The sequence below is a fragment of the Scylla paramamosain genome, chromosome 22 (genome assembly GCF_035594125.1).
Source record: "Scylla paramamosain isolate STU-SP2022 chromosome 22, ASM3559412v1, whole genome shotgun sequence".
Taxonomy (NCBI): domain Eukaryota; kingdom Metazoa; phylum Arthropoda; class Malacostraca; order Decapoda; family Portunidae; genus Scylla; species Scylla paramamosain.
The window spans coordinates 15,131,028-15,147,429 of NC_087172.1; positions in this window are offsets into that span (position 1 = coordinate 15,131,028).

Sequence of the window (16,402 nt, forward strand, 5' to 3'; positions counted from 1 at the left end):
TCTTTGTGTATCTCTTTCATGTGTATTAATCTAATTGGAGTATGCACAGCCAAAGCAACATGGATGTACTGTAATTTGGCTTCCATTTTCTGTTTTTTTTTTTTTCAGTTAAGTTTTATGTCTGCATTTCTTTTAATGTATAGTCATAAACTATATTTTTAATCTTGGTATGTACTATCTTAATAGCTCTTCTTTGTAAGCACTGCAGTTTTTTTTTTTTTTTCAGGTGAGAGGAGCACATATGTAAGTTTAGCATATTTTGGTTTTAGTGTAATTATTTTCTTTTCCATGCCTTTGTCCAGAAAGTGACAGACCATCGGTATGTTCAACACCCTGTGTGTACCTCCATACATCTTGTTTATTTGCTTGTGTGTTGAGCAGCTGTCCTGCTTCATCTGTCTTCATTCACTTAATATTTTATCATTGCCATTATAGTTTTATCATGGACATTCAAATGTCCAGGTAGATCATGTCCACTCTTCCCTAATTCCAGCATGTGCCAATTATGGTACTTTCACCAAATTACATCTCCTACAAGGTTTAGGAATGGAGTCCTTTTGTATTCAACCCATTTCATATTGTGTGAACCATTCTGCAGAGGTTCCTGAATAACTCTTAAGATGTGCATGTAGACTTGTGTAAGTACTTGCTCCTTAATGAATATCAGTTACATACACTCGCCTGGCATTTCACGAGGATCAGTTCATCAGCGGTGTGCATGATGTGGTAAGGTGATGTAATTTAAACTATATATATCCACAAAGAATAATTTCATAGCATCCTGCCCTTCTCTGCCCATTTCTCTGCCATAGCATCCTTTCAAGTCCAATGCCAGTATTTTGTCACAGCATACCAACCATTATAGTGTGGGTAAGTAGTAATGGTCAAAATCTGAGAAAATGCGCGAGGAATTGTTTGCAGCCCCACCCACCCTCCGGTTTTTGCATATAACTTTTCTTGTCTTTTATCTCTTCTTGTCTTTTCTATCTCTTCTTGTCTTCCTGTCCACTGCCACAATAACAGAGGTGCCATATTGCATACCCAAGATCCTAAGCATGGCCAAAACTTGGAATAATCAACAAAAACTAACAAAATCATCTTCCTACTTCTGATTCAATGGCTTGTGATTTCTCCAAGGTTGCGCCACCATCCCAGCAGGGAGCGGGTCAGACCAAAGTGTGCACAGTGCAGGTCCTAGGCTGAGGAAATGCGAAAGGCCTTGGTGGAAATGCAGGGCCATGAATGAATCAATTAAGTTACGTGTTCCATTATTATTCTGCATAATTAAACAACACATTAAACAATCAACCAAACTGGTGGGTACAGGATACGAGAAAGATTTAGGAGTTATAGTTAGCATTTTTTTTTTTTTTCTGATCGAAGGAAAGGGACAGGCAGACACACTGGTTATTCTTACTTAATAGTTCTTACATTTAAAGAACAGGCGCATAGTAATATGCCGTAGTCTGGTTAAGACATTCCAGATCAAAACGATGCCAGATGTTGGCCAATATGACTCGCAAAAACTTGCTGCATGGTACTGTACATACGGCAGTTATGAAAGGAAATGTCACAGCGTCTTCTTTGCTGGTATTTTCACACTATTTCCGCGTTTTGGGTGCGTTCATCTCTTAGTACCCCTGTTTATTATCCTATTCTGTCTACAGTTTAAAAATATTATAATATAACGAAATATGGTCTATTATTATTAGCGATTATGGAATGGAACAAGGGGAAACTGTGATCCAGGAAGCAGGTCTAGCAACTCTCCAGGTCACAGGTCATTCACAGGGGTGAGAGCGAGCCGCGAGATCCCTTGCCCTGCTGTTCAGATTCAGCCATGTTAAGGGAACGTTCTATCCCGTGTATCGCTTCAGACCTGTCGTATTTCAACACCTGTGCAAATAGAAGTCACTCTGCAGAGTATTTTAGCGTTAATTGGTTGTATCAATTATGACCTCACACTACATTATGGCATTGTACTTGAACACAATGATGGGTTGGAAGCCGTGGCCCAAGACAGGAAGGCCATTCAGACACCTTTACCTGGCCTGTCAGAATGCCACACGCCGCTGTAAGGCTTGACTGTCCCATTCATTGTAAGCAAATATCACTATTCATTTAATTTGAAAGAATTCACGCTACACAGTTTTAATAATGGTTTTCACTCATGACTGACTTGTATGCAGATAATTTTGTATATTCGAGATTTTATTGAAAACAATACGCGCACAGAGGCTTGTTTTCACGTAACATGTTTGCATCGCTGCCCACGAGTGGCTGACTTTCGCTCCGCCCCGCTGCCAGCCCTCAATTCTTGATTCATGCCTTGGCAATATGTATCTCATGTAATGCTAACCTTGTGTACATGCTGGAATAGTTTTTATGTGAATATTCCAAATAGTTCATGATGCATAGATACAATAACACTATCAGTAGTCTTGGTCATTGCAGTAGTTCTTATGTTAAATTTTTGGGGCAGTGAGGTTGATTATGGAATGTAAGTAGTTCTCATATCAGATTATTGTTTTCTGGATAAATGAAAATAATGTATTTTTTACAGGTTTTGGATGCTGCTGTCTGTCAAGGGGAGGTGGCAGGACTTTTAAGCCATGTGGCAGATGTGTTCAAGTGACCATAAGTTTCTGTGGCTGGTAAAAGATAAGTTTTACTGAAGTTTTTGTTGGTGTTGAAATTCTTTTATAGTTGTGAACATTCATTGTCAAAATTCAAATTTAGAGCGAAAACAAAGTATGATTTACTTTTCATATATACAGCAGTGAATGATTGAGGAAGGATGTGATTGATGCCAAGGTGGTGTGTGATGATTCAGATCAATATACTGTGATAATTAATGTGAAAATGACTCAATGAGAGACAGATGGAATTATGGTAAGAACGGTGGTATATAAAGAAAGTAAGTAAAATAGTGGCTAGTAAAAGGTGAGGCAGGAAGTAGCATAGAAAGAAACATGAGATGGTAAGTGAAAGACAGAGAAGCTATGGAAAAAAGTTGGCAAGAAGTTAGTATTAAAGCAGATGTTTGATTTATTTAAGATATTGCAATTGCAGTTGTGATGACAAACGTCGAAACCTCATAACCCCAGTTGGGTACAAGGTGGACTTCATTGTTCGACTCGTAATGTGTTGGGTTTTCATGCTCAGGTCTTAGGTTCAATCCTTAACAGGGCACCTTTCTTTTGAAGCTCAGATTTATTTGAGCTTCTGGGTTAATTGCTCAGCATTTCAATGTACTAAATGTGTTCTGGTTTTGCCTTAGTTTTAAGCTATACAGGTAAGAATGCCCTGATTGAAGGTGGTACAGAGTTCGGCAGCCTTGCCATTTCCTTCAAAAGGGATGCACCTTGGACTTGGATTCCAGTTATTGCTACCAGTTTCATAATAAAAAAAATGTGCCATTCTTTTCATATTGTCTTAATAGAAAGTGTGAGTCTAATCTGTTCATAGTATAAGGAAAACTTGTGAAATCCCAAGCAGTTGATCTAAGAGGGGGAAAACTGTATAATGCCTCAAACAAAGAAGCCTTATGAGTTGCTGAAATATAGCATAGGCCTGCGAGCTCTCTCTCTCTCTCTCTCTCTCTCTCTCTCTCTCTCTCTCTCTCTCTCTCTCTCTCTCTCTGAGTCACCTCTTCAGTTGCTGTAGAAATAAGAGGCAGGAGTTGGCTTTTTCTTGGTGTAACTATGACACACACACACACACACACACACACACACACACACACACACACAAAGTTAATTAACCTTTATAAAGAGAACACACTGAATATGGCAAGATATTTGAACTTCTATACATAAATGTACTGAAAAGCAGAGTTACCCAGAATTTATTAACCTGAAGGGGATGTAAAGCACTGTTATGACTCTAGTATATCTACAACATGTTTTACGATGCTCCATCAGTCTCACTAATGCAAGGAAAAGTTTCAGTCACTCTCCTGCTAACTCTGTCACGTCTTTAATCATGTATACTGCTTGTCGCTCTCTTCCAAGGCACAACATTCTCAAGTCACCCCTGCAATACTTCAAAACGGAAGAAAGTGTCATGCTGCACTCAGAGTTTTGACTTTTAAGGAGTTTTGGGGTATTTTTTTAAATTATCAGTAAAAAAATTGAAAAGTTTTGATTTTTTGACAATTTCTACTCTCACATGTTCTAATGATAATAAAGGAACATATGCTGACAAGATAAAGAAGAATATGCTTGTTATCAAATCCCAGGAACAAATTATTAAGATTAACGAGAAAAGAAAGAAGTGGCTGAAGTGCTAAAGAATATTCCTATTGTTGACATTAGATTCTCCCAGATTGGTAACATGGTAGTTAATTTTTCAGATGAGGAGTGTAGAGACAGTGCAGCGACTTTGATTCATGATAATGTGGGTGCTGCTTTGACCAAGAAAATAAAGAAAATGCAGCCAAAGATCAAGATATGTAATGTACACGATGAGGAGGAGGATGTTATTGATGCTGTTATTGAAAAGAATGTCTACTTACAATCAATTTCTGATGTGTCTCAGAAAATGACACTGTTGTTCAAGAAACCAGCTGCAGGTCATTTAGCTCATTACATGATCAAATGTGATCCTGAGGTTCGAAGGGCAATTCATGAACATGGTGATAGAATTTTATTGCACTGGGGTAGATATCAGATTCGGGATAGATATCATATGTTGACATATTATTATTGTCAAAGGCATGGCCACACCTTAAAAACTGTAATTTTAAAGAAGACGATGTTGTATGTGGTATCTGTTGTGGTAATCATAGAACTAGCGACTTTTATTTTACTTTCTTTCGCATCCCCATCCCTAGCAGATGATGTGTATTGCATATGAGAAATGGTGTAATAACCATGCCGGGCTTAAGAGCGTGAGTGAGGAAATGTAACTCACACACACACACACACACACACACACACACACACACCACCTAAATAGAGGAAGTGCAGGGAATTCCATTGGGGACATTTGGGGAACACCACGAGAGGAGTAAGATCGACCTCTCCCCATATCCTTGATCCTCTCCCACCCATCCTCTCCCATTTTCTTTTTAGGACTGAAGACGCCCACTATCACCCATCGTCTCCCATTTTCTTCTGATGATAGGAATGAAGACGTCCACTGCCACCGTTAGATCTTCCTTACACCCTCCGTCTCGTCCTTCCAGTAATCCTTCCTCACATCGTTGCACCTCCCTCATCCCTCCTCTCCCATTTCCTTCTCATGATAGGACAGAACACGCCACCAGCATCATTATATCCCTCATCCCTTTGTCTCACCGCCCTTCCCAGTAATTCTCCCTCACTCCTTTCCTCTCCATCTTCAATAGAGCTTTCCTCATCTCTCATCTCCCATTTCCTTCTCATGATAGGACTGAACACATCCACTAAGCCCATTATCCCCCCTATCCCCTCACCCCGTTTCCTCTTCACAGTATTCCTTTCACTCCTTCCACATCCACAGCAGATCCTCACTCATTCTTCCCCATTTCCTTTCTCGCTAATGTAGTTTCCCTCGGTGTCAGTGTCGGGGTGCCAGGGTGCAGTGTCAGGGTGCCAGGGTTGCAGGACAGGTCGCGTCAGAACCAGGTGATGTGGCTGCAACCAATGATGTATCGCAACGCTTGAATTACGAAGCCGCCACGAGTGAAATGTTTTGCATATTGCATGCTATCCGAATGGCGATGGCCGGTACTTCGTGTGTGTGTGTGTGTGTGTGTGTCAGAATTTGATTAACTATTAATTCATTGCAGCGTGCATGTGATGGTTGCAAAAAAAAAAAAAAAAGATTTTTCAATATTTAGCACGTAATTAAGCTTTATACTGCATTTATTGGTTTATTTATTTGCTGTGTATTATTTATTTATTTTTTTCGAGAGTGGGGTGATAAAGTTTTCATGATCATATTCCAGCGCGGCTCGAGCGGTGAGTGAGTCAGCGCTTGGGAGGCGCAGCTTGTGATCCGGTGCGGCGAGTTGACCACTGAGTCAATCACTGTTCGAAACATTTGCCTCCCGAGCGAGCGAGGCGTGCGGTTTGGATTCTGGCCACATACACACAAACAGATACACTGGCGGTCAGACAAACATACCAGAATAATGAATAAGAAGAGAACACTTGAAGAAAAAAGAAACTAAGAATATTTTTCATAAACTGATAGGACAGACGGACAGACACACAGGCACAAAGTGAAACACACCTGAAGATTCTAAAAGTAAGGAGCAAGAAGAAAATAACGTATAACAAGTATAAAACTCAAATTCACAGAGAAAAGTTTAAGACCACACACTTAAGAGGGGAAAAAAAAAAAGACAAAAGGAAACCCACAATTCCAAACAAATTTCAAACACATCCACAATTTGCGCAGCGCCGTTTACCTAACCCACATCCCACGTTCCTCTCGCAGCAAGGACAACAACAACTGACGCGCTGCTGGAGTCCCTTGCGCCTTTACGTTATCATTTAGGGCCGTATCCTGCATCTCCCGTCTCCTCCCTTCCTCCACTTCCCCCTGCACCCTCTTCCCTACTCCTGCATCCCCACCAGGAATCCAGGATGCGCATCACCTCCAGGCCGCCGGCGGGAGGAAATACACAGCGATACGGAATCATAAAGGGGGAAAAATTTGTGCCCGGAGAAGGAGAAGGGATATTTTGCGGCGAGTCCTTTCCACTCCTTCCGCCCAGCTCCATCTATGGACGGGAGGCGGAACTGGGGCGTCTCGTTTTCTTTACCGAGGCCGCGGGAAGCTCTTTGTGTGCTGCCACTGTGTCTGCCCACGAGGAGGAGGGGAAGGGGGACTAATATAGAAGTGCCGTATTCACGTTGTTTTATACAAATGAGAATCGAGGGCGTTTTGTACCTAGTGTGTGTGTGTGTGTGTGTGTAGGCCCTTGCTTTTTCTTTTGTGTGTACAGTTTTCTACGATTTTTCATGTGTGTTTTGCTGGGGGTAAAAGGAAGAGGGTGAGTATGAAGGAAAGACGAGGTAAGGATGAGTAAGAAAGGGTGAGGATGAGTAAGAGGTTGAAGGAGAGTGAAATGCGAGGTGAACATGAGTATGAGAGGGTAAGGATGAGTGACAGGATGAAGATGAGTGAAATGCGAGGTGAACATGAATAAGAGACGATGAGGATGATTGAGCGGATGAAGACAAGTGAGAGGAGAGGCAAGGATGAGTAAGTGAAGAATGTGTGTGAGTAAAATGAAGGGTGTGAGTAAGTAATGAGTGTTGAAGTGTGAGGGTGAGTAGAAAGGAATGAGTGGAGATGAGTAGCAAGAGGAATATATTAGCTGATGAACAGAAGTGAGGAAAAGGAATGTTTAGGATGAATTAAAGGAGAAATAAGAGTGAGTAAGATGAAGAAGAGAGAGAGAGAGAGAGAGAGAGAGAGAGAGAGAGAGAGAGAGAGAGAGAGAGAGAGAGAGAGAGAGAGAGAGAGAGAAGAGGGAAATGAGAAGGCAGTTGTGGAAGGAAATGAGAGAATGGGAGGGAGGGAGGACGGAGAGGGGAATGGAGGGAGGCAGGAAAGGAGAGAGAGAGAGAGAGAGAGAGAGAGAGAGAGAGAGAGAGAGAGAGAGAGAGAGAGAGAGAGAGAGAGAGAGGAAGACGGCGAAATGAAGACTTAGAGAGATCATCGGAGAATTAGACAGAGAGAGAGAGAGAGAGAGAGAGAGAGAGAGAGAGAGAGAGAGAGAGAGAGAGAGAGAGAGAGCTTGAGCGACGGTTAGACAAAAGGACGTTACTTCACTGTAGAAACAAAAGAAGTGAGAATTCATAGGTTGCAGCTCACTAGGAAGAAAGTGGAGGAGGAGGAGGAGGAGGAGGAGGAGGAGGAGGAGGAGGAGGGAGGAAGACCTAGGGAGGGAAGGAAAGAAGGTAGGTAAGCAAATAGGAAAGAAAAGAAATGAAAGGGGGGACGAACAGATGGTAGAGAGAGGGTGAGAGAGAAAAAAATAATAAAAAGAGAGGAAGTGGTGAGAGGGAGGCAAGGAAAGGAAGTAAATAACAAACGAAAAGGAAAGAAAAAAAAAAACAGCGAAGCGGAGGCATTGAGGACAGGGAAAAGAGAAGAAAGGAAGGGAAGGAAGAGAAGGAAATAAATAAGAAATACAAGGAACACGAGAGAGAGAGAGAGAGAGAGAGAGAGAGAGAGAGAGAGAGAGAGAGAGAGAGAGAGAGAGAGAGAGAAGGGTGGGGAACGTGCAATTAAAATAGACACGAAAAGGGAAAAACAGAAGACAAACATGCAACAGTACTTCTAACCATAAAAAGAAGCATAAATATATATTTTTGCGAAATTTGACATACTGATGATGATGATGACAATAGTGACAGTAATAATGATGTTAATGATAAAAAGAGGCACTTGACTTGTACTTGTGGCTGTTAAACACAATGACAGTTAATTACAGTAAAAAAAAAAAAAGAAATGGAAAGCTCCGTTGAAATTAATATGCATAAAAAAAAAATCTGATGATAACACACTACATAATATTTGACGAATAAACAAGTAAACAAGTAAATAAACCAAATAACCAAGCAAGAAATACAGTAACGCAGCAAGCAACTTCAACACAGCACACTCAGACACACTCGATTTTGCGTAAGGCAGAAACAAAGAATTGAAACCAAAAGTGTGCATAAAAATAAAAAGAACATTCGTGTTGGAGGAAAGAGGGCGACCACCTTTTGTCCTGGAGGAAGGGACGGAGGGATAGAGGGAGAGAGGGAGGGAGGGAAGGAAGAAAAGTGAGGGAGGAAAGAGCTGTGGGAGGAGGGAGGCAAACTTTTATAGAGAGAGAGAGAGAGAGAGAGAGAGAGAGAGAGAGAGAGAGAGAGAGAGAGAGAGAGAGAGAGAGAGAGAGAGAATTACAGTGAGGAACAGTGAGGAAATTAAATACGGAGAAAGAAACAGTGTGACAAGACGAATAAAGAAACAAAGACAGCAAAGAAAACAAAGGACGGAGGAGAAGGAGGAGGAGGAGGAGGAGGAGAAGGAAAAATATTGTGTGCCAAAGGCTGAGAGAGAGAGAGAGAGAGAGAGAGAGAGAGAGAGAGAGAGAGAGAGAGAGAGAGAGAGAGAGAGAGAGAGAGAGTGGCAGTAGTGTTTAATGTGTGAGAGAAAAGTTTAAATAGTTTCGCTGTTAACTGTACCGCCCCGAGCTATACTGTGTGTGTGTGTGTGTGTGTGTGTGTGTGTGTGTGAAAGAGAGAACTGGTGTACATATCCACGTGTCCTCATAAACACACACACACACACACCATCAATACCAGAAAACCATCCACACCACTTTATTAATTACCCTTCAGTGTCTCACCTTCCTTTGCTCACCTGCTACCTTCTATTTACCTTTACTTGTCTCACCTGACCTTAATTTACCTGCGAGACGAGAAGGAAAGAGGAAAAAAAAAATTCTATCATTCCTACTAACACTAATTAATTCATCTGTCAACCTTTTCTGTACCTGTTTCTTATTTACCTGTACTACTGATTCACCTGTCTTACCTCCTCTTCTTCAACATTTTATTTATTTTTTCCCTATTTTGCTTACCTTTCTTCCCTCCCTAGGTTTTCCTCCTCCTCCTCCTCCTCCTCCTCCTCCACGAATTACATACCCCGCATTCACGTTATTTGACGCACCTACTAAGATAGTCTCCTAGTCACCACGTTTTCTTTATTCTTTTGTTTAAGGAAGAGAACAACGTACATAAACACAAAAATCAGTTCTTACTTAACAAAAAAAAAAAAAGAACTAAAGTAATTACAATACAGCTTATTTATGGAGACGAGTATTGTTCTATCTACTAGTACTGGTGGAGGAAGAAGAGGAGGAGGAGGAGGAGGAGGAGGAGGAGGAGGAGGAGGAGGAGGAGAGGAATTGGGTGTGGGTATGTAAATTTTTGGAATAGCCTGTAGAGGTGGGTGTTATAGGGGTGAATGTGAGGGGAAGTGTGTGTGTGTGTGTGTGTGTGTGTGTGTGTGTGTGTGTGTGTGTGTGTGTGTGTGTGTGTGTGTGTGTGTGTGTGTGTGTGGTGGAGGAAAGAGAGAGAGAGAGAGAGAGAGAGAGAGAGAGAAGAGAGAGTGAGAGAGAGAGAGAGAAGAGTGAGAGAGAGAGAGGAGAGAGAAGAGAGAGAGAGAGAGAGGTGATGAATAAAGGAAATGTAATGTGAGTTTAGTAGTGAACATCAGTGGTAGTGAGGAGGAGGAGGAGGAGGAGGAGGAGGGGAGAAGAAGGAGGATGAGAAAGAAGAGGAACAAGAGATAGAGGAGAATAACCAAAATGATCAGAGGATTGAATGATAATGATATGTATAAAAACAATGATATTGGTAACAACGATAATGCTAATAATGCTAATAATAATAATAATAATAATAATAATAATAATAATAATAATAATAATAATAATAATAATAATAATAATAATAATAATAAAAAGGAAAAAGAAGAAAAGATGGAACAGAAGCAGGAGCACCAGCGAAAGAAGAAGGAGAAGAAGATGAAGTTGATAAAAAAAAGAGGAAGATTACTACCACCACCACCACCACCACCAACACAACAACAACAACAACAACAACAACAACAACAACAAGAGAAAAAAAAAGATAAAAAAAAACAGAAAAAGAGAAAGAAAAAAGGAAGGAAAAACAGAGAAAGAAAAGTACAACACAAACACAAACGGAAACAGAAGCAGAAAACCAGAACGAGAACCAAAAGAACGAGAATATGCAGGAGAAGAAAGAGAAAAGAAAGAGGAAGAGAAGAACTAGAAGAAAAAAAAAAAGAAAAAGGTCAGTTAAGTCATGCCTAAACGTCCCTTGTGCCCGCAGCTCGCCAAATCTGTGCCTTGAGGCGTGATGGTCAGCGCTTGGAGGAGGAGGAGGAGAAAGAGGAGGAGGAGGAGGAGGAGGAGGAGGAGGAGGAGGAGGAGGAGGAGGAGGATCTAAATTAGGGGCAATCCTTAGAACCCTCTATATTATTGGGTTCCTGGTGACCAATATTGTGTAACTCAAGTCCTGCGTAATGATGAGGGGAGGTGAGGTGAAGGTGAGGGGGAATAGAGGGGAGGGTGAGGTCTGATAAGGGGAGGGGTGGGAATAGAAGGGTAAGTGAGGGAATAGGTGAGGTCAGGTGAGGGGAAGGTTACGGAGGGTAGATGTGTTTAGGTGAGATGAGGGGAGGTGAAAGTGAGGGTAGGTGAGGGTAAGGGGAGGGTAATAGCAGGTGTGGTGAAGGGAGGCGAGGTGAGGGAAGGGTAAGTGAGGGGCAGTGAAGAAAGTGAGGGTAGGTGAGGGGAGAGGAAATGAGGGGAAGGATGGGGAGTTTAGACAAATTGAGGGAGTCTAGATTTATCTTTTCTCAATTTGTTTTGTTTATTTATTTATTTTATTTGGGAAGAATGTTGCAGAGAGAGAGAGAGAGAGAGAGATGAGAGAGAGAGAGAGAGAGAGAGAGAGAGGAGAGAGAGAGAGAGAGAGAGAGAGAGAGAGGAGAGAGGGAAAGAGAGACTTTGTTATATTTAGTTGTGCAGTTTGATTCTCTCTCTCTCTCTCTCTCTCTCTCTCTCTCTCTGCTCTCTCTCTCTCTCTCTCTCTCTCTCTCTCTCTCTCTCTCTCTCTCTGTCTCTCTCATTATGTGGGTTTTTTTGTTGATGTTCCTTGTCATTTTGCATTTTTAGGCAGAACATGATTAGAATTTGTATTATACCTGGTTGTACGTCTGTTTGTATGTCTGTTTGCCCGTCTGTCTGTCTATCTTTGCCTGTCTGTTTGTCTATCTTTGTCTGTCTATTTGTGTCTGTCTATCTTTGTCTGTCTGTCTGTGTCTATTTTTGTCTATTAGTCCGTCTGTATCTGTCTGTCTATTTGCCCGTCTGTCTATCTGTCTGTTCAGTTTCAAGCAGAGTTTAACGAATTATTTGACCCAACAGAAAACACACACACACACACACACACACACACACACACACACACACACACACACACACACACACACACACACACACACACACAAACTCAGGGGTGATGCAACGAGCGAATTACCCAAGCGAGGATGTTTATCATTGCTGAGGGCTTGCACAGACCCCCGCCCTGCTGCAGCCCTGATCCAGCCCCGCCTGCCGCTGACAGAGAAATCCACACAGCTGGCCGGGACCGCTGGACTGCAGGGGCTTCGGGAACTCAGGCAGGGACTCACGGACTCAAATATATGAGGATGCAGCTGTGTAGTGTGTCCCTTCGCGCGAGGCTTTGTGTGAGGCTCCGTGGCCACGCATTCCACCTCGTCATTATGAGCTCTGTTATTGTCACTCGCTAGGGTCCTAACGCAAGACTGTGGAACCCGCAACCTGTTTGTCTTTCTCTTTCTTCTCTTTCCTGCTACTGCTTCAGAAAGAGGATTATCGAGACGCCTCTGGGATAAATTTGGCTTACATTTAACTTCTTTAACGTTCTGGAAGGGATAAATTTTATATATAAAGATTTTGCCTTCAGCCAGTCTCCTTGACACGTAACTGTACTAACCTCGTCTCATGTCTGTCTGCCGTCCGTCTATTTCCAGTCACTCCCCTGAAACCCCATAGCTCGTGTTCTTGAAGGTTCCAGTCTTTCGTTAGGTGTTTTTTCAGTGGTGACAGCGAAGGCAGTTTCTCATCATGTTGTCTCCCATTAACCCTTTGGCGTAATGTAATAATTTGGTTCAGTTTAAGACTATCAATGCGATATGCAACAAGTCACGACACTAAAAACACCTGTACATGGCTTACAAGAGCATGCAACGAGGAAAAGAGGGATTTAAAGAACAGGTTTTCCAATGATTAAGCAGTATGGTATTTAGAGATGCTTGTAGTACAGAAAAGAAATGTCCTAGATTAAGGAGGGATGTGTGAAGCAGCAGTGAATGGGTTGAGACTGTAATTTTGAAAGTCACTAATCGACAGCAACATGAGTGATCAAGTGGTTCGGGTCCTTTAGTGTCCGTAGCTATTGAAATCGTTTAAAAGTTATGTAAGAGGCTAAATTATGTAGAATCCATGTTAAGCTCTCACTGTAGGCATGGGAACCCTCATAAAACCCTCCACTAACTTCCACTAGTCGAGACCATATTCCGAATCGTTGGTGAATAAGGGCAGGTGTCATTTTTCAATCTACGAGTAATTTTCTGCCCTCCTCCTCTCATCCCAGACCGCGTGCTTCTATTCCTTCACACTTCGTCATCTTGCCTTACACTCTTCACATTGCGGTTTAAGTTATTTGGGATTTCAAGTAGATCTCCGTGGCTATTGGTAGCTTAACGAAGACTCCCTATCATTAATTGGATAAAAACACTCAAACACTCGACTAATCACCTCTGTGGCCTTTAAAAACAGTGCTTATGAGAGAACAAAGCGTATCAGAACACGGACCTTCATTGTATCATCCACTTCTCTGTCCGTCCTGCATTCTTTCCCGTCACAAGGCTGTTTTTTTGGCTGTTAGGTGTTCGTTAACCCTTTCACTGGTATGATTGTCTCTTGTTAACTCTGGGATCACTGTATTAATTGTATGGAGGGAAGTAAAGGCGAAAAAAAAGGAATGTGAGGTTAGTTTCACCTTTGCTAAACTACATATGTGTGTATTTAAGAGACGGCAGTACAAAAAATGAGTCTTTTAAAAGTTGTACATGATAATAGGAGTGAAAAGATTAAGATGCGTGCTGGCTGCCAGAAACGGATGTTCTTCTCTTCACGTTCTTGTTCTTCTGGTTGTTCATGTTCTTAAACGAATTCTTGTTCTTGGCACTGCAGCCTTGTCACCTCATAACTACTGTGTGAAAGTTGCAGTCATTCAGTTAGTTGACCAGTAATTTTTTTTTCTTCTTCTTGTGTGTGTGTGTGTGTGTGTGTGTGTGTGTGTGTGTGTGTGGCAAGGCAAGACTCCCACACATACATCTAGCTTCAATATTCACCACACACACACACACACACACACAAACACACGGAAGTCTAGAGCATCATAATACAAACACACGGAGCAGAGCGAGAGAATAAGCACAAAACAAGACGAAGCAACACAGACGAGAGGCAACACAAAACACCAGCACCAACACAACACTATAGGAGAGAAAACACTTCAGAATGCCGCCATTAGTATGAAGAAAATAAACAACCGATATTTTTTTACGCTGTGAAAGAGAGGGAGGGAAAAAAGGGAAAATAAACAAGAGAGAGAGAGAGAGAGAGAGAGAGAGAGAGAGAGAGAGAGAGAGAGAGAGAGAGAGAGAGAGAGTCGAAAATTGTCCTTTATTGATTCGACCGATTTACATGAGAGAGAGAGAGAGAGAGAGAGAGAGAGAGAGAGAGAGAGAGAGAGAGAGAGAGAGAGAGAGAGAGAGAGAGAGAGAGAGAGAGAGAGAGAATCTTGTTTCTTCTTAGATCTTTACCTTACTTTTTTTGTTTCTAAGCAACACGAATATAGAAATCTCTCTCTCTCTCTCTCTCTCTGTTTTTCTTGGCAAGCACTATCATCATCATCATCATCATCAGTCTCTACGCATAAATGAACATTAATACATATACAACTAATTCATATTATACAAACACACGTACATACATATTTTCATTCATGGAGTATTTTTTTCCCTTCTTATTTTCGTCATAGGTAAATTTTCAGTTCGTGTATACGTGTGTGTGTGTGTGTGTGTGTGTGTGTGTGTGTGTGTGTTAATTACGTGTTATTTATATTCTCACCTTTTTCTTTCTTTATTTCACGTCGCTCTTTGTTTCTGTCACAGCTTCATTATTTTCCTCTTTTTACTTTTGTTTTCCTGCCCCCTTTTTCCTCCCTTTTATTTTTATCTCTGCTTTCGTTATAGACAGGAAGCGTGTTTATCTCTCTCTCTCTCTCTCTCTCTCTCTCTCTCTCTCTCTCTCTCTCTCTCTCTCTCTCTCTCTCTCTCTCTCTCTTTTTTTCTTCGTATTTTCTTTTCCAGTTCAGTTAAAATGCGTCCTGTGTTTCTTTAATGGCAAAGTTCTGAAGGTGTTTGTTCAGCCACGTGTTTGTTATGTGCTGGTATTATTGTGTTCTACCGTGTGTGTGTGTGTGTGTGTGTGTGTGTGTGTGTGTAAGTGGGTGGGTGGATGGGTGGGTGTTGTTTTGTCTTGTTTGGGGTTCGTTCGTACGTGTGTGTGTTGTTTTGTCCTGTTTGGGGTTCGTTCGTACGTGTGTGTGTGTGTGTGTGTGTGTGTGTGTGTATGTTTTCATGTGGTGTTGTTCTGCAGCTGTTGTGAGTAAGTGCTCAATTGTTGTCGTTGTGGAGGTGGTGTGCTGTATTATGTGTGTGTATGTGAGTATGTGTGTGTGTGTGCAGTGTTGCCTCTATTGCAAGTGTTGCTGAGGTTGCTGAGTCTACTGTGTTAAATGTCATGGACTCTAGACTAACCCTTCACCTGCGCCGTGTTGTGTTCCTGAGGTACAGGACAGGTAACAGAAAGACCAGGTACTTGAACGAGAACTGTTGGTCAATAACGTAGGTATTCGCTGAGAGAGAGAGAGAGAGAGAGAGAGAGAGAGAGAGAGAGAGAGAGAGAGAGAGAGAGAGAGAGAGAGAGAGAGAGAGAGAGAGAGAGAGAGAGAGAGAGAGAGAACATAACTGAGTAGGAAAAAAGACAGAATAGAGAGAGGAGATAGAATAATAGAGGGATCAGAAAGAAGAGGATGTGATAACACGATCAATAACATAGCAAGAGAAAAATTTGAGGTGGTGATCCTGGTAGTGCAATGCTGTGTTACGCTGTGTGGTGCTGTGTTGTTGCATAAACTTCGTAACATGCTGCTTGATTGTGTTGGTGCTTGTGGTGGTGGTGGCGGCGGCGGTGGTGGTGGTGGTGGCGGCAAGAACGGCATTGTAAATTAATCAGCCCCGTATGATGATGGTGTAATGTGATGGTGACGCAGGTGATGGTGAATGGTGAGTGTATAATTGGTAGGATTGTTCGGGGATGATGATGGTGATGATGTGAGGGAGTGAGTGTTTTGGTGGTGGTGGTGGTGGTGGTGATGGTGGTGGGAGGGATGATGGGGAAAGATAGGGGTGGGGGTGGTGGTGCGCGTGGCAATTGTGTGTGTGTGTGTGTGTGTGTGTGTGTGTGTGGACACACACACACACACACACACACACACACACACATACATCATCATCATCATCATCATCATCATCATCGATACTAGGATGAATAAATAATAACAACAACAACAACAACAACAACAAGACCATCAAATGCCTTCCCATGCAAGGCTTAGCAGTAAATACTCTGATTTCACTAATTACTGTGATTATATACTGTTTACTGGACACTTTCCCATCCATGCCATGTAATATACTCTTCACTCCACGCCGTATT